The 14,816-nt window shown below is 39.9% G+C and overlaps 1 non-coding gene across 1 annotated transcript; it reads right to left on the minus strand.

Annotated features, from left to right (window-relative positions):
- Positions 1–411: 411 nt before the first annotated feature.
- LOC149840248 (small nucleolar RNA R71) lies at positions 412–514 on the minus strand. Its single transcript, XR_016431717.1, has one exon. It is a non-coding gene; the product is annotated as a small nucleolar RNA R71 (small nucleolar RNA).
- Between the last annotated feature and the right edge of the window lie 14,302 nt (positions 515–14,816).

Raw genomic sequence — 14,816 nt, forward strand, 5'->3', positions numbered from 1 at the left:
CGGCAACAATGGCTGACATGGATCCTCCACCTCCACCCCCAGTTCTTTCACGCCCTCTGCGGGAATACTTCATTCCCACAGACTATGTTCAGGCATCCTGCATTCGGAGACCCGATGTAGGAGCGCCACATTATGAGATTAAGGCCAGCATTATTCAAATGCTTCCATCCTTTTATGGCCTTAGTCATGAGGATCCCTACCGACACTTAGATGAATTCCTCGAAATCTGTTCTACTGTTAAGATACAGAATTTCGATGATGATGCGTTGAGGTTGACTCTATTCCCTTTTTCATTGAAGGACAAAGCCAAGTATTGGCTAAAGTCCTTAGATTCTGTAGAAATAGAGTCCTGGGATCAGTTGCAACAGGAGTTTCTTCGGAAATACTTTCCCATTGGTCGCACGAACCAATATCGTAGAGCCATCACTAGCTTTTCAGAGCTAGATGGTGAGCGCTTTCATGAGACCTGGGAGAGAATGAAGGATCTCCTCAGGAAATGCCCCCATCATCAGGTGCCAAAATGGCAACTGGTGCAGAGTTTCTATGATGGATTGTCTGACAAGAATCGTCAAATGATCGACTCTTCATGCGGTGGGACATTCATGCTGAAGAGCGAGGACGAAGCATGGAGGCTATTTGATACATTGGCCGAGAATTCACTCCACCATGCTTCGAGCTCTCATTCTGATAGAGCCACACCCAGCATTCAGAAGAAAGCTGGCGTTCTTGAGATTGGTCCATCTACTGCACTACAGTGTAAAGTAGACATGATTGCTCAGAAGCTGGACCAGCTTCTCTCAGGACCATCCACTACACAGCAGGTGTGTACTCTTTGTGCCAGTCCGGCACACGAGATCACTGAGTGCCCTTCAGCAGCTCAGTACCCTGAATTTGTTCAAGAACAAGTTCAGGCAGCTCAGGGTTACGTCAGACCGCCAAATAACCCATTTTCATCGACATATAATCCGGGTTGGCGTAACCATCCCAATTTTTCATGGAAGAATCCACAGTCTTCTATACAGATGCCTTCTTCCTCTCAGCCAGTTCGGCAGCCATCTTTTACTCAGCCATTTCAAAGACCGAACTATGCTCAGTCTTCTTCTTCTTCAGTTCCTTCCCCGATTCAGCAGGAGTCTGCCCCGCAGACATCTTTTGAGGAGAGACTTCTCCAGGCATTCCAAGAGGTGAAAACCTCTAATCAGAACGCCTTCGAGAAGTGTAGCCAGATTTTGAGCTCACATACGCAGTCCATTGCGAAGTTAGAGTCGCAAATGGGACAGTTAGCTGAGGCTATTAGTAGGAGACCCGAGGGTACATTGCCGAGTCAGGCTGTCATGAACCCGAAGGGTAAGGACCAGATGACTGGAGGCCTATTTCATACTGAGACACAGCAGCAGGCTAAATCAGTTATGGCCTTGAGGAGTGGACGTGAGTATCACGTTGAGAGTAGAGAGAAGATAGAGGAGCCAGAGACCATTGTTTCACCTACGTCGGCTCAATCATCATCCCCATCCCCATCATCACCTTCATCATCTTTATCCTCAGAGAAGAAGAAGGATAGGAGTGAGCCTTCTCGCAAAGAGGAGGAGCCAGCAGAGTATATCCCCCCACCACCCTATCCCAAAGCATTAGAGTCTCCTGGTTATAGAGGGAAGCAAGGTGCGAAGATCCAGGACATGCTTGATATCTTCAAGCATGTACAGATCAACCTACCTTTGCTCGATGCTATTCAGCAGGTGCCGGCTTATGCCAAATTTCTGAAGGAGCTATGTACGCAAAAGAGGAAATCCAGAGAGCGAGTTCCTAACAGGGTCCATCTGACTGAGCAGGTGAGTTCAGTACTTCAGCATCAGACACCACCCAAGCTCAAGGACCCTGAAGCACCTATCATTGCTTGTACTATAGGGAACATCCGGATAGAACGCGCATTGCTCGATCTTGGAGCAAGCGTGAACATTCTGCCCGGATATTTCTTTGATTCTTTCGGGTTAGGGGAGATGAGATCGACTCCGATTACACTTCAACTGGCAGATCGTTCCGTCAAGGTACCGAGAGGTGTCTTGGAGGACGTGCTAGTTAAAGTGGATGACTTTTATTTTCCAGTCGATTTCATTATCCTTGATATGGAAGGAGTAGACAGCCAGCACCAGACTCCGATTATTTTAGGCAGACCATTCTTGGCGACTGCCAATGCGTGCATCAATTGTAGAACTGGAGCCATGGATCTCTCATTTGGCAATAGGAAGGTAAAACTGAATATTTTCAATGCCGCGATGGGACCAGCAGGAGACATGGACTGCTTTCATGTAGACATTGCACAGGAGTTAGTGGAGGAGCAGCCCGAGTTGTACATTACTGAGGATTCTTTAGATTTGTACCATATAGAGAAGAATAGCGGTTTAGATAGTGTAGATGTGTCTAGAGTGTCGTCGGAGAGACCACCTTGGGGAGCAGTCAGGGAACCCCTTCCACCACTTGCGGAGACCCCCGCCAAATCGTCGATCGAGTCGCCTCCGAAACTTGAGTTGAAACCCTTACCGGATTCACTCAAGTATGCATATCTCGGAGATGATGAGACTCTGCCTGTGATCATCTCGTCCTTGCTCACTGAAGAGCAGGAACAGAGATTGCTGACTATTCTTCGGGAGCACAAGGCAGCGATTGGATGGGGAGTTGCTGATCTAAAGGGGATTGATCCTTCATTCTGCATGCATAGGATCCATTGTAATGAGGAAATCAAGCCATTTAGGGATATGCAGAGAAGGCTAAATCCCAACATGAAGGAAGTGGTGAAGAAAGAAGTGGTGAAGTGGTTGGATGCCGGAATCATTTATCCTATTTCTGATAGTCAGTGGGTCAGTCCGATTCAAGTTGTGCCGAAGAAGTCAGGACTCACTGTGGTTGAGAATGAGAAGGGTGAGAGAATTCCGATGAGGACCACTACAGGATGGCGAGTCTGCATCGATTATAGGAAGTTGAATGTGGCAACTAGGAAAGATCATTTCCCATTGCCATTTATTGATCAGATCTTAGAGCGACTCGCAGGACAGAGCTACTACTGCTTTCTAGACGGATATTCAGGATACAATCAGGTAGCTGTCCATCCTGACGACCAAGAGAAGACCACGTTTACATGTCCTTATGGCACCTTCGCATTTAGACGTATGCCTTTTGGGCTCTGTAATGCCCCGGCTACTTTTCAGAGGTGCATGCTTGCTATCTTCTCGGACATGATTGATGATGTGATGGAAGTTTTTATGGACGACTTTTCAGTGTATGGCTCTTCTTTTGAAGATTGCCTCCATAAACTTGCTCGAGTACTGAGTAGGTGTGTGGAGACCAATCTCGTCCTGAGTTGGGAAAAGAGCCATTTTATGGTCCAGGAGGGGATTGTGTTAGGACACATTGTGTCCAAGCATGGTATTGAGGTTGACAGAGCAAAGGTGGAATCCATTTCTCGTTTGACTCCACCCACCTCTGTGAGGCAGATTCGATCATTTTTAGGGCATGCGGGATTTTACAGGCGGTTCATAAAAGATTTCAGCAAAATCTCTCGACCGCTTTGCACGTTATTGGAGAAAGAACAGCCCTTTGTTTTCGGTGAGGATTGTATGAAGGCCTTTGAGATTCTCAAAGAGGCCTTGATTACTGCACCTATTTTGAGACCTCTAGATTGGACTCTCCCATTTGAGATTATGTGCGATGCTTCTGATTATGCTATGGGGGCCATTCTAGGACAACGCATTGATAGGAAGCCCTATGTGATCTACTATGCGAGTAGAACTCTGTCTGATGCACAGATGAATTATACTACGATAGAGAAGGAACTACTTGCGGTAGTTTTCGCATTGGATAAATTTAGGTCCTATTTACTCGGTTCGAAGGTGGTTGTCTATTCTGATCATTCTGCATTGAAATATTTGTTGAATAAGAAAGACACCAAACCGAGATTGATTCGTTGGGTCCTACTACTACAGGAGTTTGATCTCGAGATTCGAGATAAGAAAGGAAGCGAGAATGTAGTAGCAGACCATCTTTCCAGACTGATCGTGGAGACCACGCAGGATCAGAGACCGATCAGTGATTCTTTCCCCGACGAGCAGATCATGTCAGTCAGTACATCGCAGTTACCCTGGTTTGCAGATATTGTGAACTATCTGGTTTCGAGGCAGATACCTGAGCATTGGAACAAGAATGAGCGTGAGAGGTTCCTATCTCAGGTGAGGCACTATTATTGGGATGAACCGGAGTTGTTCAAATACTGTGCAGATCAGATCATTAGGAGATGCGTTCCGGAGGAGGAATACCAATCCATTTTGAATTTTTCCCATTCGTTAGCCTGTGGAGGGCATTTTAGTAGTAGGAAGACGGCTGCAAAGGTTTTGCAGTCAGGATTTTATTGGCCCACACTCCACAGGGACGCTCATGAGTTCTGTAGGCGATGCCTGCGATGTCAGCAGATTGGAAACATGTCCAAGAGGGACATGATGCCCTTGCTACCGATTTTGATAGTCGAAATTTTTGATGTTTGGGGCATTGATTTCATGGGACCATTTCCGCCCTCATTCGGAAATTTATATATTCTGGTGGCGGTTGATTATGTGTCCAAGTGGGTCGAGGCTGTGGCCACCAAGACCAATGATCACAGAGTAGTGCTTAAGTTCATTAAGCACAACATTTTCAGTCGTTTTGGAGTGCCACGTGCGATGATTAGCGATGGTGGCAAGCATTTTAGGAATGTTCAGATAGCTTCTCTGCTGAGAAGATATTCTGTCAATCATAGATTCACCACTCCATATCATCCGCAGACTAGTGGACAGGTTGAAGTGTCCAATAGGGAGATTAAGCGAATTTTAGAAAAGACAGTTCGTCCGGACCGCAAGGATTGGTCCCAGCGCTTAGATGATGCACTTTGGGCATATAGAACTGCATTCAAGACTCCCATTGGCATGTCTCCGTATCGCCTTGTATTCGGGAAAGCATGCCATCTTCCTGTCGAGCTAGAGCATAGAGCGTACTGGGCTATAAAGAGATTGAATTTTGACCTCACCCAGGCTGGCAAAGAGAGAGCACTGCAGCTCTCAGAATTAGAGGAACTCAGGAATGATGCATATGAGAATGCCAAATTATACAAGGCTCGCACAAAAGCATTTCATGATAAGCATATTGTCAGAAAAGTGTTTGAGCCAGATCAGAAAGTGTGGCTATACAATTCTCGTTTACATTTATTCCCAGGGAAGTTAAGATCGAGATGGACAGGTCCATACATTGTAAAAGAAGTATTTCCCCATGGAGCAGTGACATTATTCGATCCTATGACCCAAGGTACATTCAAAGTAAATGGGCAAAGACTGAAGCCATTCATTTCAGATGCCTTACAGGATGGTGAGTGTGAGATAGTGCATCTCACGAAGGCATGAAGATTCGACCAGAGGGATGTATGATATGTACATTATTTATTTTTCATTTCAGAGTTTTTTTTTATTTAGTATTTCATTTCACATGTGCTAATTTGTGTTTTGATGTATGCAGGATGAACTTAACAATTAGTGTATCAATTACCAGGTACAGAGAAGAGTTTTCAAAGAATTCAAGAATCAGAGGAAAATCAACTTCAAAAGCTCAGAGCAAATCAGGTTGTATCTATCCTTTCTCCCATATTTTTGTTAGTGTCTTTTAGTGTGCATTTGCATTACATTTTTATTCATTTTGTATGCCACTAGAGACAGTGTCATTCAAGCATGGGGGGGTGGTTTAGATGCATGCACACAAAAATACACAAAAAAATTTTTGTATGACTGGTAATCAAAGTAGGCATTTAAGAACAAAGTGTAGCATATATGATTGTTTTTGGCATAATCTAACAGTTTAAAAATTTTTAAGCCCCATAAATTTTTTTCTGAACTGAATCAAATATAGTAGTTGTTTATGAGATAATTCAAAGAAAAGATAGTATTTGATTGTTAGAAAATGTTGAATCACTTTTGTATAAGTATGCACAGTATGTTTTGAGGAAGAAATAAGCAATGGAAAGATGTGTTTGAAAAATGAGTTTAAAAGAATAGAGCTACGTTTAGTTGTTGATGTATTCGTGAATCCTAGTAGTGGAACTCAGACACGAGATGAAGTGTTTGAGTGTCTTAACGAAAAGGATAACGAAGGAGATCATCTTCTTGTCTAAGTCTATATTTGTGGCCTTTGCAGTTCGAGTAAGTAGAATCTGAAGGGTGTTTTACACCTGGTGCCCCAAAGCCAACTGACTTGGGAGCCACCGGTTCGAAAGCTTGTTACATGGACTGCATAGAAAGCCTAAGAGATAGAGACATTGCACATGACAAGAGGAAGACTATACGTAAACTATTAGAATAGAAGGTCTAGTGACTCGAGCAATTAAGTCCGAGGGATACTCTGTATCTAGTGCCCTAAGGTCGGCCGACTTGGGAGTCACTGACCCAAAGCTCGCTACACGGGTCACGAAAACTGACTATTCGAAATAGTGCTCATATGAGAAGAATGCGCAAGAGATCAAAAGTTGAAAATGAAAGAAAAAGAATGTGCTGAATGAGAAAATTTTCATTGCTTAAGTATATGTGCATTACTGTGCAGAAAATATACAAGTGAGAATAAATGAGTAAAACATGAGAATACTTGATTTTCGGAGAAAAATCATGAACTAGCTACAATATTAGAAAAGTGAAGGAAAAGAATTTTTACTGTGGAGGCATGAGATTTTTAAACTTGTTTTGAGAATGTCAATTACATGAAATATTTGTTACAACTGCATTCTTAAGAGCCTAATATTTTTGAAAGATCATCCTTGCATTTTATTGATGTTTGTGGGTAGCATCGCTGCAAACCCTCACGAGACCTTACTCGTCCACTAGTGTAAGCTAGGGGTTTAAAGGGCTTGTTGCATACGCTAAATGCAACCGTGATTCCTACGAAAGTGAGGTAGTATTATGCATTCATGCTTAGCATTTCTTGTCTTCAGTGCATATCATGATTAGGGTTTGTTAAGGGACTAACAAACATTCAAGCATGGGGGTATTTGATGATGCATGAAATGCACATCATGTAAACAAGTTTTTCATGCGTTTTGTATCAAGTTTAAGGTTTTAAACCCATGTTTAGATGTGTTTTGATAGTAAGGGGCTATGGTTCGAATTTCAGAAAAATCGGAGTTAAAATGAGAGAGTTATGGCTATTTCAGTGTTTGGGCACGAATTTCGAGGTGGATCGGATCCATATCCGACCCAATTAGGTCAATTGGACCTTGGATCAACTCTTAGAAAGCCCAAAACCCAACCCACACACCTATCCATACTCATTTCAAAAAGTTTTTCTAAAAACCCCCCAGAAAGTGGCGCCTAGCAATATTTTATTTTTTAACACTCTTTCTGAAAAATGTCAAAACTATAAATAGTTTTTTTTCAAGAACCCTAGGCGTCTTTGGCTGTGTTTGGACGCCCCCTACAGTGACTCTACAGCAGCAGCTCCTTCCTCTCCATCTTCCCCAAGTGTTGGCCATTGAAGATCGACCTATGCTTGATTTTCAAGCATATTTTCAAGCTTTCTTTGGTTTCTTTTCATTTCTTTCTTATTCCTTGCTGTCTTTTCACCATTTTTCTGTACTTTTGCAGGTGTAGCAGAGGTGGAGACCATTAACCTTGGGCGGGAGTGCGCAACACACCACCAAGGTGAGCCGGCCCTACCTCCATCCGGCTTTCTACACCCTCCGATCGCGAATCGGCTCACATTCCATCACCGGTGGATCTCCAACGTGTAGCAGCTGCAATAGGTGCCGTTTTTGGTGAAGTACAGCATCCTTGAACTGTAGAAGACGTCTACCTCCAGCCACGGTCCGCTCTTCTTCATCCCCCCGGTCGTCGGATCTTCCAAAAGGTAGGTCTTCTTCTTCCTTCTCTTCTAGATAAAACCGATTTGTGTGTGTGGTTTTTGTTTTGTTATTTTCTGTATGTTTCTTGTTTTTCTTTTTATTTCAACCTTAGAATAGCATTCGTGCATAGGCCAGCACGTTAGCTTAGGTTTATTTATTTGATTGATTCATTGGAATCGAGTTTTTATTGATTTTTCATCTTTTTTATAAAAATCGGCTAGATCTTCATCTAGCCGATTCTTCAAGTTTGTCATAAGTGTTCTTGATATTGTTTTACAGAAAATCCAATAAAAAAAGTGTTCATTTTGATTTACTTTATTCGGTTTTTGTGTGGGTTGTATTTGGTTTTAATTAAAAAGAAAAAAAATCCAAAATCGACTAGACTTATTCTAGCCGATTCTTGATTTTTACAAAAATATTTTTCTGTTTTGATATTTTTGTTTTGTCCAGCATGTGTATTGTGTTGTTTTGCTGAAAATCCTATTCCAAAAAGTTTATTTTAATTCATTTTGATTGTGGGTGCTGCTTGTCTTGTTTTGATTGTATTTTTGAAAAAGAAAAAAAATTTCGGCTAGAGATATTCTAGCCGATCTTTGTATTTTTGTTAAATGTTTGTGTTGATGTTGGTGAATCGTGTAGTTGCTGTGTGTTTTAGGTGTTAACAGCAGTATATAGTTGTGTTAGTCATTTTATTGTTTTAGGATTGATGTAATTAGTTGTTTTAATCAATTTTTTGTTTTTGTGTTTTGAGTCTATTGTTGAAAATTATAAAAATCAAGTTTTCTTTTTTTTTCATGTTTTTAATTCCAGCATAGTGCTGTTCTTGTTAGCCTTGGTGTAATTAGGAGTCCTTTGTATTATTCTCTAATTTAGTTTTATCAAATTAGTGGTTATTTAGTTTTATTGCTTTTTGTTAATTTATAATTTTAGTTTTTTTTATTTTCGTGTGGTACTTCTTCTCCCCCAAGGTGAGGCGGCAGCCATTAGAGCTCCCCTGGAGCTCTTGGTCGATTTTTTTTAGCAAGTCTTAATGGTCATTAGTTGAGTTAGGAAGGTGTCTAGGTTCAATGTATTAGGTCTTTCTTTTTTTTAGCCGTTTTTAGGGTTGCATTTAGGTAAGTTTTGGAATTAGGTTAGCATTAACTCCTAGGAAATCGATTTTCCATTTAAGTTCTTTTGTTCCCTAGGTATAATTAAGTCTATTAGTTTAGAAAGTAGCATCCATTGAAGTTGGCGATTTTTGGAGAAGGGAGGTAATTAAAGTAATTGAAAATTGGAAAGCTTTTGGAAAAAGGATATTCTTCAAAAATCGTGTGAGGCATTTAAGGAAAATTTGAATTTTGAATGTGTATTAAAGAAGGAGTTACTCCTTAACTTTGGAAAGTGTTTTGCACTTAAACCAAAATTCCAATCTAGGTTACACGATTTCCATAGAGCATTAAAAGCATTTTAATTCCATCTTGAAAAGCAAAAATCGTGGATTTCTAGATTGGTCTTTTCAGATTTCCAAAAAGGTATTAAAGGCAATTAAGGAGTGTAACTCCCTCTTTAAATGGGGCGATTTTTGAGAATCCAAAGCATTTCAAAGTTTGAATATTGGTAATTATTACATTCCTTTTTCCAACCTCCTCCATTAAAATCGTGAACTTTGGATTAATTGTAGCTTAATTAGGAGGTTACTACTTTAGTCTAGACCTAACCTAGTCAAACCGAGCCTAGGTCGAGTCAACCCCTAGTCTACACCCCCTTTGAGTCTAGTCAAAACCTAGCCTAGCCCAAGTCAAAGCCTAAACCGCACTTAGGTCAAGTCTAAGACCAAAGCCCAAACTTAGTCTAAACCTAGTGGAGTCAACCTTAACCTAAGTTAGGTCAACCTAGTCTACCTAACTTATCTAAGTCAACCCTAGTTGAGTCAAACTTAGTTCAAGCCTACTTAAACCGAGTTCACCCTAGTCTTGCTAAACCTACATCCAAAACCCAATCTTGGTCAAACCTAGTCAAAGACCTAACTCGGGTCAAAACTTAGTCTAAACCTAGTGAGTCAACCGAGCTTACCTTAGCCCATTCGAGCCTAGTCAAACCCTAAGCTGGGTCCAACTTAGTTTAGCCTAAGTCAATTCGAACCTAGTTGACTAAGGTAACTCAAAACCGAATCCAATTAGTGAGTCCACCTTAGCTCGAACCTATCTCTTTCAACCTAGTCAAACCGAGCCTACCTAATCCCATCCGAGTGCATCCAAACCCAAACTGAACCTACTCAAGTCGAAACCGATCCTAGATCGAGTCAACCAAGTGAATCCTAACCTTAGCCTTCGTTCTTTAGTTAAGTAAGTCATTTTTTATTATTTCCTTTGATTTCTATATTAATTAGTTTATTTATCTAATTTAGTTTTAGTATAGAAGTGTGTGTACGTATAGCGTATTTATTCAGTATGTATGAAAGGTGTTTTGTTGTGTTTTGAATGATAGTTAGATATTAGTTAACTTAGTGGTTAGATTGCATTTTATTATTTAGCATAGTTGCATTTCCATTGTGAGTTAACTTAGTTCTAGTCATAAATTGCTTGTAGGTTTTGTGCGTCGTGCATTTAGTATTTTCCTAATTATCATCTGCATATACACTGTTATACAGTGTCATTTAGATTGCATTAGGTGTAGATTGCATTTGATAGTGTTTCCATAGGTTCATAAAGTGAATAGTGCACTCAAATAAAAACCAGATTTTTGCCCTGTCGAAACAGAATTATTTTCTGATCAAAAACTCTGTGTTTTCCAAATTTATTTTTTCTATTCACTGTATTGACGTGTTATTTAACTGCAGACCAAATTTCAGCTCATTCGGAGTTGATTTGGTCTGATTTTTAAGCGTTTTGTGAAAACCGCTTTTTCTGGATTTTAAATTACAGGACTGGCGATATCCTGATTTTTCCCAGATTTGAAACGCTTATATCTGGAGTTCCAGATATTTTTTTGTAATTCTGTAAAAACTGTCATTTTGTTTAATCTGTCAGTTGTAGAACAGAACAAATTTCGGGAAAATCGGACCTCGTTTGCCCTATCAAACAGTGGTTTTCCGATAACCTGTCAGATTGCTAGTTTACACTAGTTAGGGGCAGTTTCGTAATTTTCTTAGTTTCGGCATTTTAGACTTGTTTTCAGTAGTTTCTGTATTTTAGAAGTTGCATAATCATCATACAGCATTAGTAGAAGTAATTTGGTTAATTTTAGAATTAATTTAGTATGTTATTTAATTTTTGTTTGATAAATAGCATTTGTTTATTATTTTCGTAGAATTAGACATAGTTTTAATTGTTGTTTGCATCATTAAAATAGAAAACTAACTTTGTATTTTTCTGCATTTTTTAGGTTGAAAAGCATATTTAGTTTCCAGGGTTAGTATACAAGTGAAAAGATTCTCTAAGTGGCGAAAAGACAGAATTACCCTTGGCGTGGAGCAGAAGACTAAATGCTTGTCTATTGTTCTTTTAGTGCTTAATTGTAGTTGTATTCACTTTATAATTGTAGATTGTCATTTGATATTAATAAATTAAATTTTCTAGAATTATAGTGATTAATTCCTGTTCCCTGAGGATCGACCCGTACTTACCACTTTGTGGAAAGTCGGTTTTATATTTTTGGTTGACGATTTTCCAAAGTTTTATTGAAAATAACTGTTTTAAAAAGAGCATTCCAAAATATCAACCAAATGTGAAAGATGAAAAAGGCAATCCAAATGAGTAAGGCGATTATTTCGACAACGCGAAAGATGACAAAGGCGATCCGAAGGAATAAGGCAATTCTCTCGACAATGCGAAAGATGACAAAGGTAATCCAAAGGAACAAGGCGATTCTTTCGACAACGCGAAAGATGACAAAGGCAATCCAAAGGAACAAGGCGATTCTTTCGACAACACTAAAGATGACAAAGGCAATCCAAAGGAACAAGGCGATTCTCTCGACAATGCGAAAGATGACAAAGGTGATCCGAAGGAATAAGGCAATTCTTTCGACAACGCGAAAGATGACAAAGGCAATCCAAAGGAACAGGGCTATTCTTTCGACAACGCGAAAGATGACAAAGGCAATCCGAAGGAGCAAGGCGATTCTTTCCACAACACGAAAGATGACAAAGGCAATCCAAAGGAATAAGGCAATTCTTTCGACAACACGAAAGATGACAAAGGCAATCCAAAGGAACAAGGTGATTCTTTCGACAACGCGAAAGATGACAAACGCAATCCAAAGGAACAGGGCGATTTTTTCGACAACGCGAAAGATGACAGAGGCAATCCGAAGGAGAAAGGTGATTCTTTCGACAACGCGAAAGATGACAAAGGCAATCCAAAGGAACAAGGCGATTCTTTCGACAACGCGAAAGATGATAAAGGCTATCCTTTCGGAGAGAAGGCTAATCTTTCAACAATGCGAAAGATGATAAAGGCGATCCAAAGGAACAGGGTGATTCTCTTGACAATGCGAAAGATGACAAAGGCAATCCAAAGGAGTATGGCGATTCTTTCGACAACGAGAAAGATGACAAAGGCGATCTAAAGGAACAAGGTGAATCTCTCGATCAAAGCAAAAGATGAATAAGACGATCCTTTTAGAAAGGAGAAGGTGTGTCTCTCGATAAAGTGAAAGACAAATAAGGCGATCCTTTTTAGAAAGGAGAAGGCGAATCTCTCGACAAAGTGAAAGACGAGTAAGGCGATCCTTTTAGAAAGGCGAAGGCGTGTCTCTCGATAAAGCGAAAGACAAATAAGGCGATCCTTTTTAGAAAAGAGAAGGCGAATCTCTCGACAAAGCGAAAGACGAGTAAGGCGATCCTTTTAGAAAGGCGAAGACGAGTCTCTCGACAGAGCAAAAGATGAATAAGGCGATCCTTTTAGAAAGGAGAAGGTGAGTCTCTCGACAAAGCGAAAGACGAATAAGGCGATCCTTTTAGAAAGGAGAAGGCGAGGCTCTCGACAAAGCAAAAGACGAATAAGGCGATCCTTTTAGAAAGGAGAAGGCGAGTCTCTCAACAAAACGAAAGACGAATAAGGCTATCCTTTCGGAGAGAAGGCTAATCTTTCAACAATGTGAAAGATGACAAAGTAAAATCTCTCAAAGGGGTCAAGATGCATCAATATGGACATCAAGCTCTCAGTTAACGTCAGGATAGCTAGAAAATATTGTTAAAATGTTGAAAATTTATTGTTGATTCAAAGTAATTGAAAATGATGCTCATTGTTGTGAAAATATTCCTTCTTTTCTACCAGAAGCATTACCTCCAAATGGGATTGACTTCGTAGAATCAAGATTCGGAATTCAAATTGATTGCGATTGACCTTCTTCAAGGAAGTTATCAATTTCCTTGATATGAATAGGAAAGAGAATTTGATATTATGAAAGCAATTAATGAAAGAATACTGATAATAGAATTTCACAAATTTAAAGAAGATTCTTGATAGATTTGGCAGTTTGATATCTTGGGAGCTTCTCTCACGATAATCTTTTTGCACTCTTTTGGCTCTTTTGGGCTTCGGGAGAGTTTATTACACCATCCTTTATTTTGGAGATGTCCTGACTTTTCTCTCTTTTTTCTTCCTCTCTTGCTCTCTTTTTGGAAGGGTACGTTACAAACTCCTTTAACTTGGAGATGTTTTTATCCTTCTTTGACGATATTGGCTCATGGGTTTGAGATCTTTGGATGATAGTTGAAATTAAATATCTTTTAGGGATTGTCGGGAGGTTCATCGCATTTGCCTTCATCTCGACAGTGCTTTGGACTTTCCCTAGAAGGATCCGTCGCAAACTCCGTCATCTTGGAGATGTTTCAAATCTTCTTTGGCCCCGGGGGTCTACTCGCTTAATTCGCCTTCATCTTGACGATAATTGAGAGATCCCTTTTGCGGATATTTAATTGCAGCTTAGGTGATTTTGAGGAGACAGGGTTTGGATGAATTCTCTCCTTTTTCTAAAGCTCAGGGTATTTCCACTGCCTCATTTTACAAGAATAATCTTTAAAGATGTGCCATTGATTGCGATCAATATCAATCATCTATGGCTTTTCAATAACATTGAATCTTCTTTTCTGGCCATATCAAGGATTTATCCTTTATCCTTTTGGTTGGCCAATAGAAAGAATTTGGATTTTGAATCCTTCTTCACAAAAGCTTTGCCTTTTTGGAAGTGATACTGAAGGTAAACTGAGGTAAAATTTTGTGCAATAAAATTCTGAAATCAACAGGTAATTGATTGACAAATTGACAAAGTGTTCTTGAAATCCTTAGTAAAAGATATCACTTGACATCCGAATTGACACATCCCTGAGATGGTACTCAATTTTGAAGGTAAATCCAATACGAAGTTGGAATTTTGAAGGTAAGTCCTATCATAATGCTGGATTTTGAAGGTAAGCCTAACTCAAAAGCTGGTATTGAAATACCATCGGAATCAGGACTCAGGTTTTTACAAGGAAAGATGGAAGATTCCAGTTGAAACTCGAGCCTTCGAAATAAACTAGGAAGTTTGGTTTCTAAGGAGAGAAAGCTCGGATCGAAACCCAAATCTTCAAAGGAAAACTAGGCCAATTCAGATTTTTGAGTCGAAACTCAAATATTCAAAGGAAAGTTGGAAAGTTTGAGTCGGGCTCGAATTTCAAAGGAAAACTAGGAAGTTCAGATTTTGAAGGAAAGAAAACTTGAGTTAAAACTCAAATCTTCGAAGGAAAGCAGAAAAGTTTGAGTCTGGGCTCGAATCTCAAAAAGAAACTGGAAAGTTTAGATTTTGAAGGAAAGAAGACTTGAGTTAAAAACTCAAATCTTCAAAGGAAAGCTGGAAAGTTCGAGTCAGAGCTCGAATTTTAAAGGAAAATGGAAAGTTTAGATTTTCAAAAAAAGAAAACTTGAGTTAAAACTCAAATCTTCGAAAGAAA

The sequence above is a fragment of the Nuphar pumila genome, chromosome 4 (genome assembly GCF_984573655.1).
Source record: "Nuphar pumila chromosome 4, dmNupPumi1.hap1.1, whole genome shotgun sequence".
In the NCBI taxonomy this organism is placed as follows: domain Eukaryota; kingdom Viridiplantae; phylum Streptophyta; class Magnoliopsida; order Nymphaeales; family Nymphaeaceae; genus Nuphar; species Nuphar pumila.